At 45.8% G+C, this 19,700-nt stretch overlaps 1 pseudogene; it reads right to left on the minus strand.

The window, feature by feature from the left end:
* Positions 1-19,700, minus strand: part of LOC135057132 (zinc finger protein 420-like) — a 158,692-nt pseudogene that overhangs the window by 125,880 nt on the left and 13,112 nt on the right.

The following is a 19,700-nucleotide window of genomic DNA, read 5'->3' on the forward strand; positions in this document are numbered from 1 at the left end:
ACACACAGGGAATGCTCTGACTGAGTACAGGACCGCACTAAGGCTTTTGGGGAGACAGAGGAGTATGCCAGCACACACCCCAGCGCTATATGACCCAAGAATGACACTAAAACAAGTGTGAACCCAGTAGCTGCTGATACAGTATACACTGTTTTTGCGCCTACATTTATGTGCCCCCTCCCCCCTTCTCCTTTGCCCTTGGAGTACCTGGATACTGCAGGGGAGAGCCCAGGGAGCTGCTTCCAGCGGAGCTGTGAAGTGATAATGGCGCTGGTGTGCCGAGGAAGAAGGCCCCGCCCCCTCAGCAGCTGGCTTCTGTCCCGCTCTGATCTGTGTAAAAAATGGCGGGGGTTTTCCCCATATACAGTCTAGGACTGTATATGTGGGTATTTTGTGCCAAAGGTATTAAATTGCTGCCCAGGGCCCCCCCCCCCCTCTCAGCGCCCTGCACCCTACAGGGACCGGAGTATGTAAGTGTGCTGTGAGAGCACAGCACCGCAGCTGTGCTGTGCGCTACCTTAATGAAGACAGGAGATTTCATGCCGCCGATTTCTACGTCTTTGTGTCTTCTCCGGACTTCAGTGCTTCTGGCTCTGTGAGGGGGGCGGCAGCGCGGCTCCGGACGATCGAGGACTGGTGCCTGTGTTCGATCCCTCTGGAGCTAATGGTGTCCAGTAGCCTAGAAGCTCAAGCTGGCTGCAAGCAGGTAGGTTTGCTTCTCTCCCCTCAGTCCCTCGTAGCAGTGAGTCTGTTGCCAGCAGATCTCACTGAAAATAAAAAACCTAACAAATACTTTATTTTTCTAGCAGGCTCAGGAGAGCCCACTAGGAGCCTCCAGCTCTGGCCGGGCACAGATTCTAACTGAGGTCTGGAGGAGGGGCATAGAGGGAGGAGCCAATGCACACCAGATGTAGTACCTAATCTTTCTTTAGAGTGCACAGCCTCCTGCGGAGCCCGTCTATTCCCCATGGTCCTTACGGAGTCCCCAGCATCCACTTAGGACATTAGAGAAATAATAGAAGCATTCTATACTAATGTGAGTAGTATATGATTATTGTGAAACATCCGTGGTATAACTGTCCTTATAAGGATGCAACAAATGTTTCAATTCTAACCTCCAATACTATCTAAGTGAATGAGTGGTCTTATGTATGACGAATGTCGGGATCCCAGCACACAGTATACCGGCGCCGGAATCCCGACAACTATTCTCCCTCGTGGGGGTCCATGACCCCCCTGGAGGGAGAATAAAATAGTGTTGCGCCACCGTGCCCGCAGCTGGCGAGCTCGCCACGCTGTCGGTATGCCGGCGGTCGGGCTCCCGGCGCCGGTATGCTGGTCGCCGGGAGCCCGAGCGCCGGCATTCCGCACGACACCCGACCCCATAATTGCTAACAGATGGTAACAATGTCAGCCTAGTTTTGAGACACTGTATATACATAGGATAAATTTTTGCAGGCTGTGTGACATCTGGGATAGAATCCAGCAGACAAGCACAATAAATGTTTTAATACCAACATTTACAACTACTAGTTGAGCACGCAGTTGTGGTGTGCGATTATTGAGCAATAATAAAATCAATATCTGAATTAATGTTCTCTATGAATATGCTGAATAAATAAAATCTTTCCTATAATAGTATACCTTGGATATTTAAAAGGTGTGCATGATTTATTGGTCTAGTGATACACCTCATAATGAGGTATTACCATACATAAGTTGAAATACATCTATCATCTTTATATGTACGGATTTAAATGTGATTAGTTGAGAGGGTGGCACCAGTCCCAAATAATGAGGGTGCTTCCCCTCTAAGGCCAATAATTGTGTGTGCACCAGGTTATCATAACTATCACATAGTTAATCAATGAAGGTATACATCCTCTATTATTACAACACTAAACAGGACCTGCACTCTCCCACATACCTCTATGTCATAGAAACCTTACATTGAGTATACAGTGAGATTAATATCCATATATATATAATGTGGACAAATTAAAGAATAATTGATTACTGGCGTAGTGTGGGACAAATATTACATTTTTTTTTGGACATTAGAATGAAGAACACGGACACACATTTTTAATCTTTATTCACATTCAATAACTTCTATTGCATTTCGACATGTTTTGTCTATGTCAATGATTTTAACATCTATGTTTCGCCTTAACTTGCAGTCTAAATGAAGACATTCTATACTATTTTTATGAGAATAATAATAAAGGTTACATTTTATGGAGAAGTGATAACCACATCACCTCTCTTTGTGTGCACCGATAGTACAGCCCTTTCTTCTTCTTTTTCTGGCATTCACTCTAGCTGTAGTTGGTAGCACCCCCATAATAAATGGTAATTACCAATAATTTATAGGGGTTTCTCAAGGAACTTTTGTTCCCAATTCTTATCTAATTAATTGTGTGTGTGCAGATACATCCCTATTCCTTGCTTCCTAAGTGGACAGTTTGATTTCACAGAAGTGTAATTGACTTGGAGTTACATTGTGTTGTTTAAGTGTTCCCTTTATTTATTTTTATTATCATATATATATGTGTGTGTGTGTGTGTATTTGCTCTTATAGTGGTGGAAGTTAATATGAATAATAGATGACTAAGGAGTATTGTTTAACCTGAAGATTGAGTAATTTTATTTTCTGAAGAAAAGTTGGAGTATTGCTGGATGATTGTACCCGGGTCTTACTGCGCAGTGTAATAGCGCTTTAGTCCGCTAGGCTATTTAGCCCATTGAAAAATTATGATCTTGGAATTTAATGTTAAAGTTTAAAATAAGAATTTACTTACCGATAATTCTATTTCTCGGAGTCCGTAGTGGATGCTGGGGTTCCTGAAAGGACCATGGGGAATAGCGGCTCCGCAGGAGACATGGCACAAAAAGTAAAGCTTTACGATCAGGTGGTGTGTACTGGCTCCTCCCCCTATGACCCTCCTCCAAGCCTCAGTTAGATACTGTGCCCGGACGAGCGTACACAATAAGGAAGGATCTTGAATCCCGGGTAAGACTCATACCAGCCACACCAATCACACCGTACAACCTGTGATCTAAACCCAGTTAACAGTATGATAACAGCGGAGCCTCTGAAAGATGGCTCACAACAATAATAACCCGATTTTTGTAACTATGTACAAGTAATGCAGATAATCCGCACTTGGGATGGGCGCCCAGCATCCACTACGGACTCCGAGAAATAGAATTATCGGTAAGTAAATTCTTATTTTCTCTATCGTCCTAGTGGATGCTGGGGTTCCTGAAAGGACCATGGGGATTATACCAAAGCTCCCAAACGGGCGGGAGAGTGCGGATGACTCTGCAGCACCGAATGAGAGAACTCCAGGTCCTCCTTAGCCAGGGTATCAAATTTGTAGAATTTTACAAACGTGTTCTCCCCCGACCACGTAGCCGCTCGGCAGAGTTGTAATGCCGAGACCCCTCGGGCAGCCGCCCAAGAAGAACCCACCTTCCTTGTGGAGTGGGCTTTTACCGATTTTGGCTGTGGCCGGCCGGTCACAGAATGTGCAAGCTGAATCGTACTACAAATCCAGCGAGCAATTGTCTGCTTAGACGCAGGAGCGCCCAACTTGTTGGGAGCATATAGTATAAACAGCGAGTCAGATTTCCTGACTCCAGCTGTCCTTGAAATGTATATTTTTAAAGCACTGACAACGTCCAACAACTTGGAGTCCTCCAAGTCGCTTGTAGCCGCAGGCACTACAATAGGTTGGTTCAGATGAAATGCTGACACCACCTTAGGGAGAAAATGCGGACGAGTCCGCAGTTCTGCCCTGTCCGAATGGAAAATCAGATATGGGCTTTTGTAGGATAAAGCTGCCAGTTCTGACACTCTCCTGGCCGAAGCCAGGGCTAGTAGCATGGTCACTTTCCATGTGAGATATTTCAAATCCACAGTTTTTAGTGGTTCAAACCAATGAGATTTGAGAAAGTTCAAAACAACATTGAGATCCCACGGTGCCACTGGAGGCACCACAGGGGGCTGTATATGCAGCACTCCCTTAACAAAAGTCTGGACTTCAGGAACTGAAGCCAATTCTTTTTGGAAGAAAATCGACAGGGCCGAAATTTGAACCTTAATAGATCCCAATTTGAGACCCATAGACAATCCTGATTGCAGGAAATGTAGGAATCGACCCAGTTGAAATTCCTCCGTCGGAGCACTCCGATCCTCGCACCACGCAACATATTTTCGCCAAATGCGGTGATAATGTTGCGCGGTTACTTCCTTCCTTGCTTTAATCAAAGTAGGAATGACTTCTTCCGGCATGCCTTTTTCCTTTAGGATCCGGAGTTCAACCGCCATGCCGTCAAACGCAGCCGCGGTAAGTCTTGAAACAGACAGGGACCCTGCTGAAGCAAGTCCCTTCTCAGAGGTAGAGGCCACGGATCTTCCGTGATCATCTCTTGAAGTTCCGGGTACCAAGTCCTTCTTGGCCAATCCGGAACCACTAGTATCGTTCTTACGCCTCTTTGCCGTATAATTCTCAATACTTTTGGTATGAGAGGCAGAGGAGGAAACACATACACCGACTGGTACACCCAAGGCGTTACCAGCGCGTCCACAGCTATTGCCTGCGGATCTCTTGACCTGGCGCAATATCTGTCCAGTTTTTTGTTGAGGCGAGACGCCATCATGTCCACCATTGGTCTTTCCCAACGGGTTACCAGCATGTGGAAAACTTCTGGATGAAGTCCCCACTCTCCCGGGTGAAGGTCGTGTCTGCGGAGGAAGTCTGCTTCCCAGTTGTCCACTCCCGGGATGAACACTGCTGACAGTGCTATCACATGATTCTCTGCCCAGCGAAGAATCCTTGCAGCTTCTGCCATTGCACTCCTGCTTCTTGTGCCGCCTTGTCTGTTCACATGGGCGACTGCCGTGATGTTGTCCGACTGGATCAACACCGGTTTTCCTTGAAGCAGAGGTTCTGCCTGGCTTAGAGCATTGTAGATTGCTCTTAGTTCCAGAATGTTTATGTGAAGAGACGTTTCCAGGCTCGACCACACGCCCTGGAAGTTTCTTCCTTGTGTGACTGCTCCCCAGCCTCTCAGGCTGGCGTCCGTGGTCACCAGGATCCAATCCTGTATGCCGAATCTGCGGCCCTCCCATAGATGAGCACTCTGCAACCACCACAGAAGAGATACCCTTGTCCTTGGAGACAGGGTTATTCGCTGGTGCATCTGAAGATGCGACCCTGACCATTTGTCCAACAGATCCCTCTGGAAAATTCTTGCGTGGAATCTGCCGAATGGAATTGCTTCGTAAGAAGCCACCATTTTTCCCAGGACTCTTGTGCATTGATGTACAGACACCTTTCCTGGTTTTAGGAGGTTCCTGACAAGCTCGGATAACTCCTTGGCTTTTTCCTCCGGGAGAAAAACCTTTTTCTGAACCGTGTCCAGAATCATCCCTAGGAACAGCAGACGTGTTGTCGGAATTAACTGGGATTTTGGAATATTCAGAATCCACCCGTGCTGTTTTAGCACTTCTTGAGACAGTGCTAATCCCATCTCTAGCTGTTCTCTGGACCTTGCCCTTATTAGGAGATCGTCCAAGTATGGGATAATTAATACGCCTTTTCTTCGAAGAAGAATCATCATCTCGGCCATTACCTTGGTAAAGACCCGAGGTGCCGTGGACAATCCGAACGGCAGCGTCTGAAACTGATAGTGACAGTTCTGTACGACGAACCTGAGGTACCCCTGGTGTGAGGGGTAAATTGGAACGTGGAGATACGCATCCTTGATGTCCAAGGATACCATAAAGTCCCCTTCTTCCAGGTTCGCTATCACTGCTCTGAGTGACTCCATCTTGAACTTGAACTTTTTTATGTACAGGTTCAAGGATTTCAGATTTAGAATAGGTCTTACCGAGCCATCCGGCTTCGGTACCACAAATAGAGTGGAATAATACCCCTTTCCTTGTTGTAAAAGGGGTACCTTGACTATCACCTGCTGAGAGTACAGCTTGTGAATGGCTTCCAAGACCGTCACCCTGTCGGAGGGGGACGTTGGTAAAGAAGACTTCAGGAAACGGCGAGGTGGATCCGTCTCTAGTTCCAACCTGTACCCCTGAGATATTATCTGCAGGATCCAGGGATCTACCTGCGAGTGAGCCCACTGCGCGCTGAAATTCTTGAGACGACCCCCCACCGCCCCCGAGTCCGCTTGAGAAGCCCCAGCGTCATGCTGAGGCTTTTGTAGAAGCGGGGGAGGGCTTCTGTTCCTGGGAAGGAGCTGCCTGTTGCTGTCTCTTCCCTCTTCCTCTGCCTCGTGGCAGATATGAATATCCCTTTGCTCTCTTGTTTTTAAAGGAACGAAAGGGCTGCGGTTGAAAAGTCGGTGTCTTTTTCTGTTGGGGAGTGACTTGAGGTAAAAAGGTGGATTTCCCGGCTGTAGCCGTGGCCACCAAATCCGATAGACCGACACCAAATAACTCCTCCCCTTTATACGGCAAAACTTCCATATGCCGTTTTGAGTCCGCATCGCCTGACCACTGTCGCGTCCATAAACTTCTTCTGGCCGAAATGGACATAGCACTTACCCGTGATGCCAGTGTGCAGATATCCCTCTGTGCATCACGCATATAAAGAAATGCATCCTTTATTTGCTCTAAAGACAGTAAAACATTGTCCCTATCCAGGGTATCAATATTTTCAATCAGGGACTCTGACCAAGCTACCCCAGCATTGCACATCCAGGCTGTCGCTATAGCTGGTCGTAGTATAACACCTGTATGTGTGTATATACTTTTTTGGATATTTTCCATCCTCCTATCTGCTGGATCTTTAAGTGCGGCCGTCTCAGGAGAGGGTAACGCCACTTGTTTTGATAAGCGTGTGAGCGCCTTGTCCACCCTAGGAGGTGTTTCCCAGCGCGCCCTAACCTCTGGCGGGAAAGGGTATAAAGCCAATAACTTCTTTGAAATTAGCATTTTTTTATCGGGGGCAACCCACGCTTCATCACACACCTCATTTAATTCATCTGATTCAGGAAAAACTATAGGTAGTTTTTTCACACCCGACATGATACCCTGTTTTGTGGTACCTGTAGTATCAGCAATATGTAACGCCTCCTTCATTGCCAAAATCATATAACGTGTGGCCCTACTGGAAAATACGGTTGATTCGTCACCTTCGTCACTGGAATCAGTGCCTGTGTCTGGGCCTGTGTCGACCGACTGAGGCAAAGGGCGTTTTACAGCCCCTGACGGTGTTTGAGGCGCCTGGACAGGCACTAATTAATTGTCCGGCCGTCTCATGTCGTCAAACGACTGCTTTAGCGTGTTGACACTATCCCGTAATTCCATAAATAAAGGCATCCATTCTGGTGTCGACCCCCTAGGAGGTGACATCCCCATATTTGGCAATTGCTCCGCCTCCACACCAATATCGTCCTCATACATGTCGACACACACGTACCGACACACAGCAGACACACAGGGAATGCTCTTAACGAAGACAGGACCCCACTAGCCCTTTGGGGAGACAGAGGGAGAGTTTGCCAGCACACACCAAAAGCGCTATATATGACAGGGATAGCCTTATAATAAGTGCTCCCTGTATAGCTGCTTTAATAATATAGTTTTGCCACAATTTTGCCCCCCCTCTCTTGTTTTACCCTGTTTCTGTAGTGCAGTGCAGGGGAGAGCCTGGGAGCCTTCCTGACCAGCGGAGCTGTGTGAGGAAAATGGCGCTGTGTGCTGAGGAGATAGGCCCCGCCCCTTTTTCGGCGGGCTCGTCTCCCGCTCTTTAGTGGATTCTGGCAGGGGTTAAATATCTCCATATAGCCCCCGGAGGCTATATGTGAGGTATTTTTAGCCAAAAAAGGTTTTCATTTGCCTCCCAGGGCGCCCCCCTCCCAGCGCCCTGCACCCTCAGTGACTGCCGTGTGAAGTGTGCTGAGAGGAAAATGGCGCACAGCTGCAGTGCTGTGCGCTACCTTAAGAAGACTGAGGAGTCTTCTGCCGCCGATTCTGGACCTCTTCTCGTTTCAGCATCTGCAAGGGGGCCGGCGGCGAGGCTCCGGTGACCATCCAGGCTGTACCTGTGATCGTCCCTCTGGAGCTAATGTCCAGTAGCCAAGAAGCCAATCCATCCTGCACGCAGGTGAGTTCACTTCTTCTCCCCTAAGTCCCTCGTTGCAGTGATCCTGTTGCCAGCAGGACTCACTGTAAAATAAAAAACCTAAGCTAAACTTTTTTCTAAGCAGCTCTTTAGGAGAGCCACCTAGATTGCACCCTTCTCGGCCGGGCACAAAAATCTAACTGAGGCTTGGAGGAGGGTCATAGGGGAAGGAGCCAGTACACACCACCTGATCGTAAAGCTTTACTTTTTGTGCCCTGTCTCCTGCGGAGCCGCTATTCCCCATGGTCCTTTCAGGAACCCCAGCATCCACTAGGACGATAGAGAAAAAGAAAAAGTAAAACAAGATAGCTGTAATGTGTTCATGAGAGATTACATTTGTATGTGATGCACCAATGATTTGGATAAGTTATGAGACTTGACCAGATAAGCTATTTATATAATGGAGGATATAAAGAATATATAATTTGATGAAAGAAAAAATAATTTACCAAAGCCCAACAGGGGGATCAACTGCGGACCTCTATGGTCGGTATACCAGCGCTTTAACCCACTAGGCTATTTAGCACATAGAGGACTCTTGTTGCTGGAACTGAATGTTAAAGATTACATTTTGAATATATGTATATGAATCAACAATGAAGATATATATATATATATATATATATATATATATATATATGTATGCTTTTTATATATGTTGCTTATTAAACTAGCAATTTCTCAATGAGGCCATGTTTATAATACTATTTCTATAATGATAAGATATACTTTATCAAACTTCACATGGGGCAGTTGCTTTTGAATACATTCTCCAGGTGTGAGCATCACCTTAATAATGAACTGAGACATTGGATTGGACACTGATGCCTTTAAAAAGGTGACTACATGGAGTGCACACTATTACCGTTCCTTCTGAACAAGCTGCCAGAACGGACAGTGGCGAAACGCGTTAAGTACGGGCAGCACCCTCCCACACCTACTGCGCTCCTTTTGCCAATTGCCACCATACAGCACGGAGACAGACAGGAGTACGTGAGCCGCAGCCTCCCTCCCGCTGCATATCACAAAGCACTTGCTACACTCCACTACAGCCGAGCAGCTCAATGGAGCATAGGAGACTTTATATCCAGGACGGCTATAGATACAGCTGGTGAGAATAACTAATGTGAGCGTGAGGTAGCAGCATACCGCTGGCTGACCATTCACTAACTGAACACTGCGTTCTTACTGCCTGTGATAGGTAAAGCTATCTGTCACTGTTTATATCCATTGCTGAGGAGGAGAGTTGTATTAACATTTTGATACATCATTGCTACTTTTATAGTAATTTTACCTAATTGTGTGTCCTGAATGGACAAATTCTACTAAGTTCTAATAAATGTATAAGCGCTCTCTACCAGAGTAACTTGCATCACTCATTCTCTTGTTAAAGCTATCTGTGACTGGCTATGTCAGCTGGGAGCTGCTTCTATTAGGCACTAGTAATGTGGAGTTCTGGTTAAGAAAACATTAACCCTTTGAGCACAGATTTTTGGTGATCTAGCTTTCAAAATTAATGACCTTCGGTGGACAAAAGCCTTTTCTAAATGTATATGGAAAGGCAAAAAAACCTAGAATTTCCAAACTCAAGATGATTCAACCAAAGTCTAGAGGAGGCCTTCATCTACCAGATATTCAGACGTTTTCTAAATAAGCATTTTCTTATATTTCCCAATGTTCACGATTGTCTCGTTTCACTAGTTTACCATTAGAGGAAGAGCTATTTTCACCATTCTCTCCTGCCGCCCTTCTGTATCTGCCCCGTACATAACGTCCTAGAGGTATACTGTCACATATTTTATTTACAGACACTTATAAGACTTGGGTGACTATTAATACATGTTTACATACAGATCTGCATTGTTCCAGATATGTTCCATTTTCAGGCAACCCTGACCTCTTACTCTCTCACAATAGCTCACTATCAGACATGGAAAGATAAAGGTATTCCAGCATTTCAGGAAATCTTGGGGCACTATTTATTCCTAGCAACAAATGTGTACAAAGTACAATCTCCCACATTCCCTATTTTTCTTATACCTACAGTCCAGACACTATGTGTTTAGTAACCTTCCTCCTAAAGTTTCCCGTTTACCTGCAACTCCATGTCCTCATGCTAGCTTCTCTATGTCTGTTGAATAGTTTATTTCCATGTTGTATGAAGTAACAGATTGAATTGGATTCAGTTTAATAAAGAATTATTTATTCCAAAGACCACACCTTTGTACAGACTGAGAGACAGCATTGGTTTCTCTCAAGGTTACAGGAAGATAACTTGAAATTTGATGGTGCACTTATTTTATAATACTTGGTTACACCCAATCCTTTTACCACACCCACTAATCTCATACATTCTTGAAGAATCTCTCTAAGTTCTATGTTCATATTAGGACCTACTGTCCTTGGTAACAAGCTAGAAGCTGGTTAGCCTTATTTTTGGCTAATTCCAATTCTATTACACACATTGGACCTGCTTCCCAGAAATAAGAAGTATTTGTACAAAGTCTGTTAAAAGAACATGTACTGTATCTTATAATTGAAATAATGTGTTTATGGAATATGCTCATTTTCCATGTAAGGTATATTATACGATAGGTATACCTGTATAACTGCAAAAATAGGATTTTGATACCTACCGGTAAATCCTTTTCTCCTAGTTCAGAGGATGCTGGGGTCCACTTCATGACCATGGGGTATAGACGGTTCTGCAGGAGCCATGGGCACTCTTAAGACTTTTCAAAGGGTGTGAACTGGCTCCTCCCTCTATGCCCCTCCTCCAGACCTCAGTTATAGGTACTGTGCCCAGGGAGAAGGACATTTCGAGGAAAGGATTTACTTTAATACTAATGGTGAGATACATACCAGCTCACACCTCAACCATGCCGCACAACATGGCATTCAACATAACACACGCCAACAGGACCAAGTACAGCAACATGCTGAAACCAATATAACACAACATGTGTAACTCTAATAAACCAAACTGCAGGTAGAGTACGCACTGGGACGGGCGCCCAGCATCCTCTACGGACTAGGAGAAAAGGATTTACCGGTAGGTATCAAAATCATATTTTCTCATACGTCCTAGAGGATGCTGGGGTCCACTTCATGACCATGGGGTTTATAACAAAGCTCCATTAGGGGCGGGAGAGTGCGGATGACCCTACAGCACAGATTGACTGAACTTGAGGTCCCCATCGGCCAAGGTGTCAAACTTGTAGAACTTTGCAAATGTGTTTGACCCTGACCAAGTAGCTGCTCGGCAAAGTTGTAATGCCGAGACGCCCAGGATGAGCCCCTCTTCCTAGTAGAATGGGCCTTCACCGACGTAGGCAACGGCAATCCAGCCGTAGAATGAGCATGCTGAATCGTTCCTCTGATCCAGCTGCAATAGTCTGCTTGGAAGCAGGACACCCAATTTTGTTGGGAGCATACAGGACAAACAGAGCCTCTGTTTTCCGTATCCTAGCTGTTCTAGCGACATAAATCTTCAAAACCTTAACGACATCTAGAGACTGAGTCAGAGAACGTGTCAGTAACCACTGGCATCACAATAGGTTGGTTTATGTGGAAAGATGAAACCACCTTAGGAAGAAAATGTTGACGAGTTCGAACCTCTGCCCTATCTTCATGGAAGATCAGGTAAGGGCTCTTGTGAGACAAAGGCCCCAATTCAGACACCCGCCTTGCGGATGCCAAAGCCAAAAGCATCACCACTTTCCAAGTGAGAAACTTCAACTCTATCTCTTGTAGAGGTTCAAACCAATCCGATTGAAGGAACTGCAACACCACATTAAGGTCCACTGGAGGCACAAATGGAGGCTGGATGTGCAGAACCCCTTTCACGAAGGTCTGAATTTCTGGAAGAGAGGTCAATTGTCTTTAAAAAAAAAGCTGACAAGGCCGAAATCTGGACCTTGATCAACCCCAAACGAAGGCCCACATCTACACCAGCCTGTAGAAAATGGAGAAAACGTCCCAAATGAAACTCTTCGGCAGGAGATTTCTTGGATTCACACCAAGACACATTTTCTCCAAATACGGTGGTAATATTTAGACGTTACTCCTTTCCTGGCCTGAATAAGAGTGGGAATGACTTCCTTGGGAATACCCTTTCAAGCTAGGATCTGGCGCTCAACAGCCATGCTGTCAAACGTAGCCGAGGTAAGTATTGATACATATGCACGGCCACTGCTGTAGCAGGTCCTCTCGAGGAGGAAGAGGCCGAGGGTCTTCTATGAGCAACCCCTGAAGATCTAGGTACCAAGCCCTCCTTGGCCAGGCTGGGGCAATGAAGACTGCACAAACTCTTGTTCTTATTATTTTGAGAACTTTTAGGATCAGCGGAAGTGTAGGGAAGACATATACCGACCTGAACACCCACTGGGCCACCAGCGCATTAACTGCTATTGCTTGAGGGTCTCTCGACCTGGAACAATATCTCTGAAGCTTCTTGTTGAGGCAAGATGCCATCATGTCTACTTGAGGAACTCCCCAAAGACTTGTCACCTCTGTGAAAACTTCTTGGTGGAGGCCCCACTCTCCTGGATGGAGATCGTGTCTGCTGAGGAAGTCTGCTTCTCAGTTGTCTACTCCCGGAATTAATATTGCCGACAGAGCTCGTAGTTGTTTTTCTGCCAAGCGGAGGATTTTTTTCGCCTCTGCCATTGACGCTTTGCTTTTCGTTCCGCCCTGCCTGCTTATGTGCGCGACTGCTGTTACATTGTCCGACTGGATCTGCACGGGTGATCTTGCAGAAGATGTACCGCTTGTTGAAGGCCGTTGTAAATGGCTCTCAATTCCAGCACGTTTATATGAAGGCAGGTTTCCTGACTTGACCATTTTCCTTGGATGCTTTCCCCCTAAGTGACAGCTCCACAGCCTCGGAGACTTGCATCCATGGTTACCAGGAACCAGTCCTGAATCCCGAACCTGCATCCCTCTAGTAAGTGAGAACTGTGTAGCCACCACAGGAGCGAAATCCTGGCTTTTGACGACAGGACCATCTTCCGGTGCATGTGTAGGTGGGAACCCGACCACTTGTCCAACAGGTCCCACTGGAATACTCTGGCATGGAACCTGCCAAACTGTATGGCCTCATAGGCCGCCACCATCTTTCCGAACAATCGAATGCACTGATGGATCGACACACTTGTTGGCTTTAATATATGTTTCACAATTTTCTGGATTTCCAGAGCCTTTTCCACCAGAAGAAAAACTCTCTGAACCTCTGTGTCCAGAATCATTCCGAGGAAAGACAATCTTTTCGTTGGTTCCAACTGTGACTTTGGAAAATTTATGATCCAACCGTGTTGTTGGAGTATAGACAGGGAGTCTGTGATGTTCTGTAGCAACTGCTCCCTGGATCTCGCCTTTATCAGGAGATCGTCCAAATAACAAATAATACTGACTCCTTTTTGACGAAGGAGGACCATCATCTCAGCCATCACCTTGGTGAATACCCTCAGCACCGTGGAGAGAACGAAAGGCAACGTCTGGAATTGGTAATGGCAATCCTGAACCGCGAACCTCAGATAAGCCTGGTGGGGCGGATAAATGGGAACATGCAGGTAAGCATCCTTTATGTCTACTGACACCATGTAGTCCCCCTCCTCCAGACTGGAACTCACTGCCCTCAGTGATTCCATTTTGAACTTGAACCGTTTCAAGTAGATTCAGATTTTTTAGGTTTAGGATCGGTCTGACCGAGCCGTCCGGCTTCGGAACTAAAAAGATGCTTGAATAAAACCCCTCCCCTTGTTGTGAGGGGTTTGTCTGATCCTGACATCATTTTTGAATTGCCGCTGTTACTGCTTCTTTTTCCGGTAGAGAAACTGGCAAGGTCGATTTGAAAAATCGGCATGGGGGAACGTCTTTAAACTCCAGCTTGTACCCCTGGGACACTATTTGTAAAACCCAGGGATCCAGGCCAGATTGAATCCAACCTTGACTGAACAGTTTTAGATGTGCCCCCACCCGAGCGGCCTCCCACAAGGGAGCCCCAGCGTCATGCTGTAGATTTGGCAGAAGTAGGTGTTGACTTCTGCTCCTGGGATCCTGAAGCCGCTGTGGACTTCTTTCCTTTTCCCCTTCCCCTACCTGCAAAGATGAGGGAACCTTTGGCCTTTTTGTATTTATTGGGCCGAAAGGACTGCATGTGAGAGTGATGGCTTTTTTGCCGCTGCTGGAGCAGAAGGCAAAAAGGTCGACTTACCTGCGGTAGCCGCCGAGACTAACGCATCCAGTCCATCACCAAATAAGGCCTCACCTTTATACGGGAGAGCCTCCATATTATTTTTGGAATCTGCATCCGCGTTCCACTGGCGAATCCACAACGCCCGCCTAGCCGATACTGCCATGGTAGCGGCTGTTGAACCCAAGAGTCCAATATCTTTCATGGCTTCTAGCATGTATGTGTCAGCGTCTTTGATATTCCCTAACTTGAGTATCTCATCTTTATCAATCGAGTCAATATCTGATGACAAGCTTTCTGATCATTTTTCAATCGCGCGACTCAAGCAATTGTGGGCCTGAGCAGCGTACCATTGGCAACATAAATGGATTTTAATGTAGTCTCCATTTTGCGGTCTGCCGGCTCCTTTAGTGAAGCCGTCCCAGGTGCAGGGAGAATCACTTTATTTGTCAACCTGGACAGTGCACTGTCTAACACAGTCCCACTTTTTCCTGTCATCAGCAGGGAAAGGATAAGCCATCTGAATCCTCTTTGGAATACGAAATTTATTTTCTGGATTCACCCACACCCCTTCAAAGAGAGTATTTCGCTCGTGGGAAGGAGGGAAAGTAACCTTAGATTTCTTTTCTTTATAGAAATAGGCCTTCTCCTTAGGTACAGGAGTGGTTTCTGTAACCTCCAGAACTTCTCTTATAGCCACAATCATATATTGTATATTTTTCACCAATTTATGATCTATTTCCCTGGAGTCACTATCGTCGACACAGGAATCAGTGTCCGTGTCGGTATCAGTATTTACAATATTTGCAAACGGTCTCTTATGTGACCCAGAGGAGTCGCCTGCGGGTGGAAGAACAGAACCCTGAAAAATCACATCTTCCACAGACTTTCTCCAGCATTCTGCATGAGATTCAGACATATCTAACCTCCTATTGATATGATGCATACTATCACGTATTTCTTTCACCCATGCAGGCTCTTGGTGTGCCGGCAGCGCCACCACATTACAACTGTGTGTCCCTAAAATGGTTTCCTCCGGGGAAGAACTCCCTGCCTCAGACATGTCACACTCGAGTATTACACACACACAGACACTCTGGGACTTGTAGGGGACAGACCCACATTAAAATCTGCCAGACGGACACAGTTTAGGAGCAGCCAGTTTACATCCCCAGCGCCAGTATATAATGTCTGTGAACACAAAATGCACACTGACATGCCGTGCTGTTTTACAATGTAAATACACCTGTAAAGTACCAAAATCGCTGTGCCCCCCCCCTCCACTTTGCACCCTGATACTTGTAGTCAGAAGTGGAGGAGGACCAGCGTTGTCTCTGCAGCCTGAGTGAAAATGGCGCTGAGCAGTGTGCTGGCTGACTGAAGAGGAAGCTCCGCCCCCGCAATGGTGCAATTTCACCTCAAAAATGTTCATATAATATTTATACTGGCAGGGGTAGGGCTGTGCCTGGGCATCTTATGCCCACTTTTATCCAGTTTGTAAGGTATTTTGCTGCCCAGGGTGCCCACCCCCCCGTGCGCCCAGCACCCTGTGTGTTATGTTGATTGAAGATCTATCTTCTTACACTCACCTGTCTTCTGGCTCTGTGAGGGGGGTGATGGCGTGCTGTGGGAGTGAGCATCTAGACACGGCTAGCGTTCAGTACTCTTCAGGCGCTAATGGTGTCCTGTCACCAGAAGCAGAGCCATGAAACTCTTTAGGAAGTTGATTCATACTTCTGCCCCCTCAGTCCCACGAAGCAGGGAGACTGTTGCCAGCAGTAATCCCTGAAAATAAAAAACCTAACAAGTCTTTTCAGAGAAACTCCGTAGAGCTTCCCTGGTGTGCATCCAGTGTCTGTCGGGGCACATTTCTAAAAATGAGGTCTGGAGGAGGGGCATACAGGGAGGAGCCAGTTCACACCATTTGATAATTCTTAAAGTGCCCATGGCTCCTGCGGAACCATCTATACCCCATGGTCATGAAGTGGACCCCAGCATCCTCTAGGACAGCGTTTTTCAACCCCTGTGCCGCGGCACACTAGTGTGCCGCCAGCAGTTGTCAGGTGTGCCGCAGCCTGCCGGTCACCGGACACCAGAATTGCCCTGCACAGTGCTCCGCCGCCCGCCGACAGTGCTCCTCCGCCGCACACCAGAGATACCTGGGTCCTCCAGCAGTCATGCACGGCAGCACAGTCAGCTCTCCTGCTGCCCGGTCCGTGACCTATGGTGACGTGCGCATTTCCGCCCGCGCTTGGTGCTGATGTGTGCTACGGACTGCCCTGCACAGCTCATACTACTCCAGCTCGGATATGCAGTACTTCAGGCTGACATTAAAGAGGGGGCTGTGAGTACTATTACATGGGGGGAGGGGGAGGGCAGTGTGTGTGTGTACCATTACTGTGGGGGCTGTTATTACTATTACAGGGGTAAGCAGTGTGTGCCATTTCTGTGGGGGCTGTTATTACTATTACAGGGGTAAGCAGTGTATGCCATTTCTGTGGGGGCTGTTATTACTATTACAGGGGTAAGCAGTGTGTGCCATTTCTGTGAGGGCTGTGAGTGCCATTACAAGGGGATGGGGGGGGGGCAGTGTGTGTGCAATTACTGTAGGGGCCAGTGTGTTTGATTTATACCTGTGGGGGAAATGTGCTTCATAACTGTTAGGGCCAATGTGTTTAATTACTGTGGGGACCAATGTGCTTATTTTATATCTGTGGGGGCCAATGTTTTTGTTTTTTTCCCTCGTGGGTAACCGATAGTGTGCCTTGGGAATTTTGAAGTCTTGTTCGGCGTGCCTCGAGTCGAGAAAGGTTGAAAATCACTGCTCTAGGACGTATGAGAAATACGCGAGTATATAGAATTAGTAAGTTTTATCTGACTGATATTTTCCAGTCTTATATTAATGACACACCTTCCAATTATATGTAGATGGGTAACTTAAAGTGTCACTGGAGTGTTGCTTCAACCCTGTTATGTATCAGCTCATAGTAATGCTTTACTTCTGTGTGATATCTGATGTTTAACAAGCTGTGATTTGCCTGAATAACTTTTCCCACACTCAGAGCATGGAAATGATTTCTCGCCTGTGTGACATCTCTGATGTATAACAAATTCTGATTTATACAGAAAACATTTCCCACACTCAGAGCATGGAAATGGTTTCTCACCTGTGTGACATCTATGATGTCTAACAAGCTGTGATTTGCTTGCAAAACTTTTCCCACACTCAGAGCATGGAAATGGTTTCTCACCTGTGTGACTTCTCTGATGTATAACAAGATGTGATTTGAATGCAAAACTTTTCCCACACTCAGAGCATGGAAATGGTTTCTCACCTGTGTGACATCTATGATGTCTAACAAGATGTGCTTTGAATGCAAAACTTTTCCCACACTCAGAGCATGGAAACGGTTTCTGACCTGTGTGACTTTTCTGATGTACAACAAGATGTGATTTGAATGCAAAACTTTTCCCACACTCAGAGCATGGAAATGGTTTCTCACCTGTGTGAGTTCTGTGATGTCTAACAAGTTCTGATTTACACAGAAAACATTTCCCACACTCAGAGCATGGAAATGTATTCTCACCTGTGTGACTTCTCTGATGTCTAACAAGCTGTGATTTGAATGCAAAACTTTTCCCACACTCAGAGCATGGAAATGGTTTCTCACCTGTGTGAGTTCTGTGATGTCTAACAAGTTCTGATTTACACAGAAAACATTTCCCACACTCAGAGCATGGAAATGATTTCTCACCTGTGTGACATCTCTGATGTAAAAAAAGTTCTGATTTATACATAAAACATTTCCCACACTCAGAGCATGGATATGGTTTCTCACCTGTGTGAATTTTCTGATGTCTAACAAGATGTGCTTTGAATGCAAAACTATTCCCACACTCAGAGCATGGAAACGGTTTCTCGCCTGTGTGACATCTCTGATGTATAACAAGTTCTGATTTATACAGAAAACATTTCCCACACTCAGAGCATGGAAATGGTTTCTCACCTGTGTGAATTTTCTGATGTTTAACAAGCTGTCCCTTGAGTGCAAAACTTTTCCCACACTCAGAGCATGGAAATGGTTTCTCACCTGTGTGATTTCTGTAATGTCTCACAAGATCTGATTTACACAGAAAACATTTCCTACACTCAGAACATGGAAATGGTCGCTCACCTGTATGACTTCTCTGATGTATAACAAGTTTTGATTTGTGTGCAAAACTTTTCCCACACTCAGAGCATGGAAATATTTTATCACATGTATGAGCTGCATGATGTGTAACAAAATCTAAGGTATTGGATGAATAGTCATCGCGATTAGAGGGATCAGATGAAGTATCAGGTACTGGATGTATAGTTAGAGAAATGGGGATGTCTCCTGGAGAATCCTGTGTGGTGTTATCTTCTATTTTACTATCTGCAGACAAGATGAGATCTCCCTCCAAGGAATTCCTGCTTGTGCCTCCATCTGCTGGAAATAATATAACTAGTATAATGCACAGTTCTATATACAGTGCACACATATTACTCCGATCTACAGAGAATAACTAGAAAATCACATTATTCGCTGCCCCAGTGGAGCTAACAATCTACATTCCACATGACACACTAGGGTTCATATATGTCAGAAGCTAATTAACCTACCAGTATGATTTTTGCAGAGCTGCAGGAAACACATACAAACTCCACACAGTTAAAACATTGGTTGGGAACTGAACTCATCACTAATGCTGCGAGACAACACTGCTCACCACTACATCACCGTGTCACTATTATGAATAATGTTTAGTTGGTAAATTTCAGCTTATAAACTATGACCACATCATTACAATTATAAGTGTACCAACATCAAGTAAGACTCTTGGAGAACAGATTACATATTGTCTTCTGCTCCCAAAATCACATCTGTCATAGCCCCAGCCACAGGGACATGCAAATGGCACATCAACAATGATTATCTCTCCCCCACATAATGCAGACTCTGTTATGTAATGTACACAGGCCAGCATTACAGAACAGGAAAGTCTCTTCAGCTAGTGACATTGCTAAACCACAATATCTATCCAGACTGCCCCTACACATACATACCAGACACTTGTGGGCTGAACTACCAACATCTGCTTTCACACTACACAAAGTGCTCCAGGTGGATACGTATGTTGCAACAGCAGCCTCTATATGGTAATCTGGTCATCCCCAGGTAGAATAGTCCCACCAGACTTATGCTAGTAAATTAAGCCAATAAGTCAATCATTATAGTGACGACCTAATTACTGTTGTATGAGATACACCAGAGAGTGTGGGGAGGAGACTGATCAGGTCTCTGGGCAGGTTACACACAGTGACATAATGT

The sequence above is a fragment of the Pseudophryne corroboree genome, chromosome 3 (assembly GCF_028390025.1).
Source record: "Pseudophryne corroboree isolate aPseCor3 chromosome 3, aPseCor3.hap2, whole genome shotgun sequence".
Lineage (NCBI taxonomy): Eukaryota > Metazoa > Chordata > Amphibia > Anura > Myobatrachidae > Pseudophryne > Pseudophryne corroboree.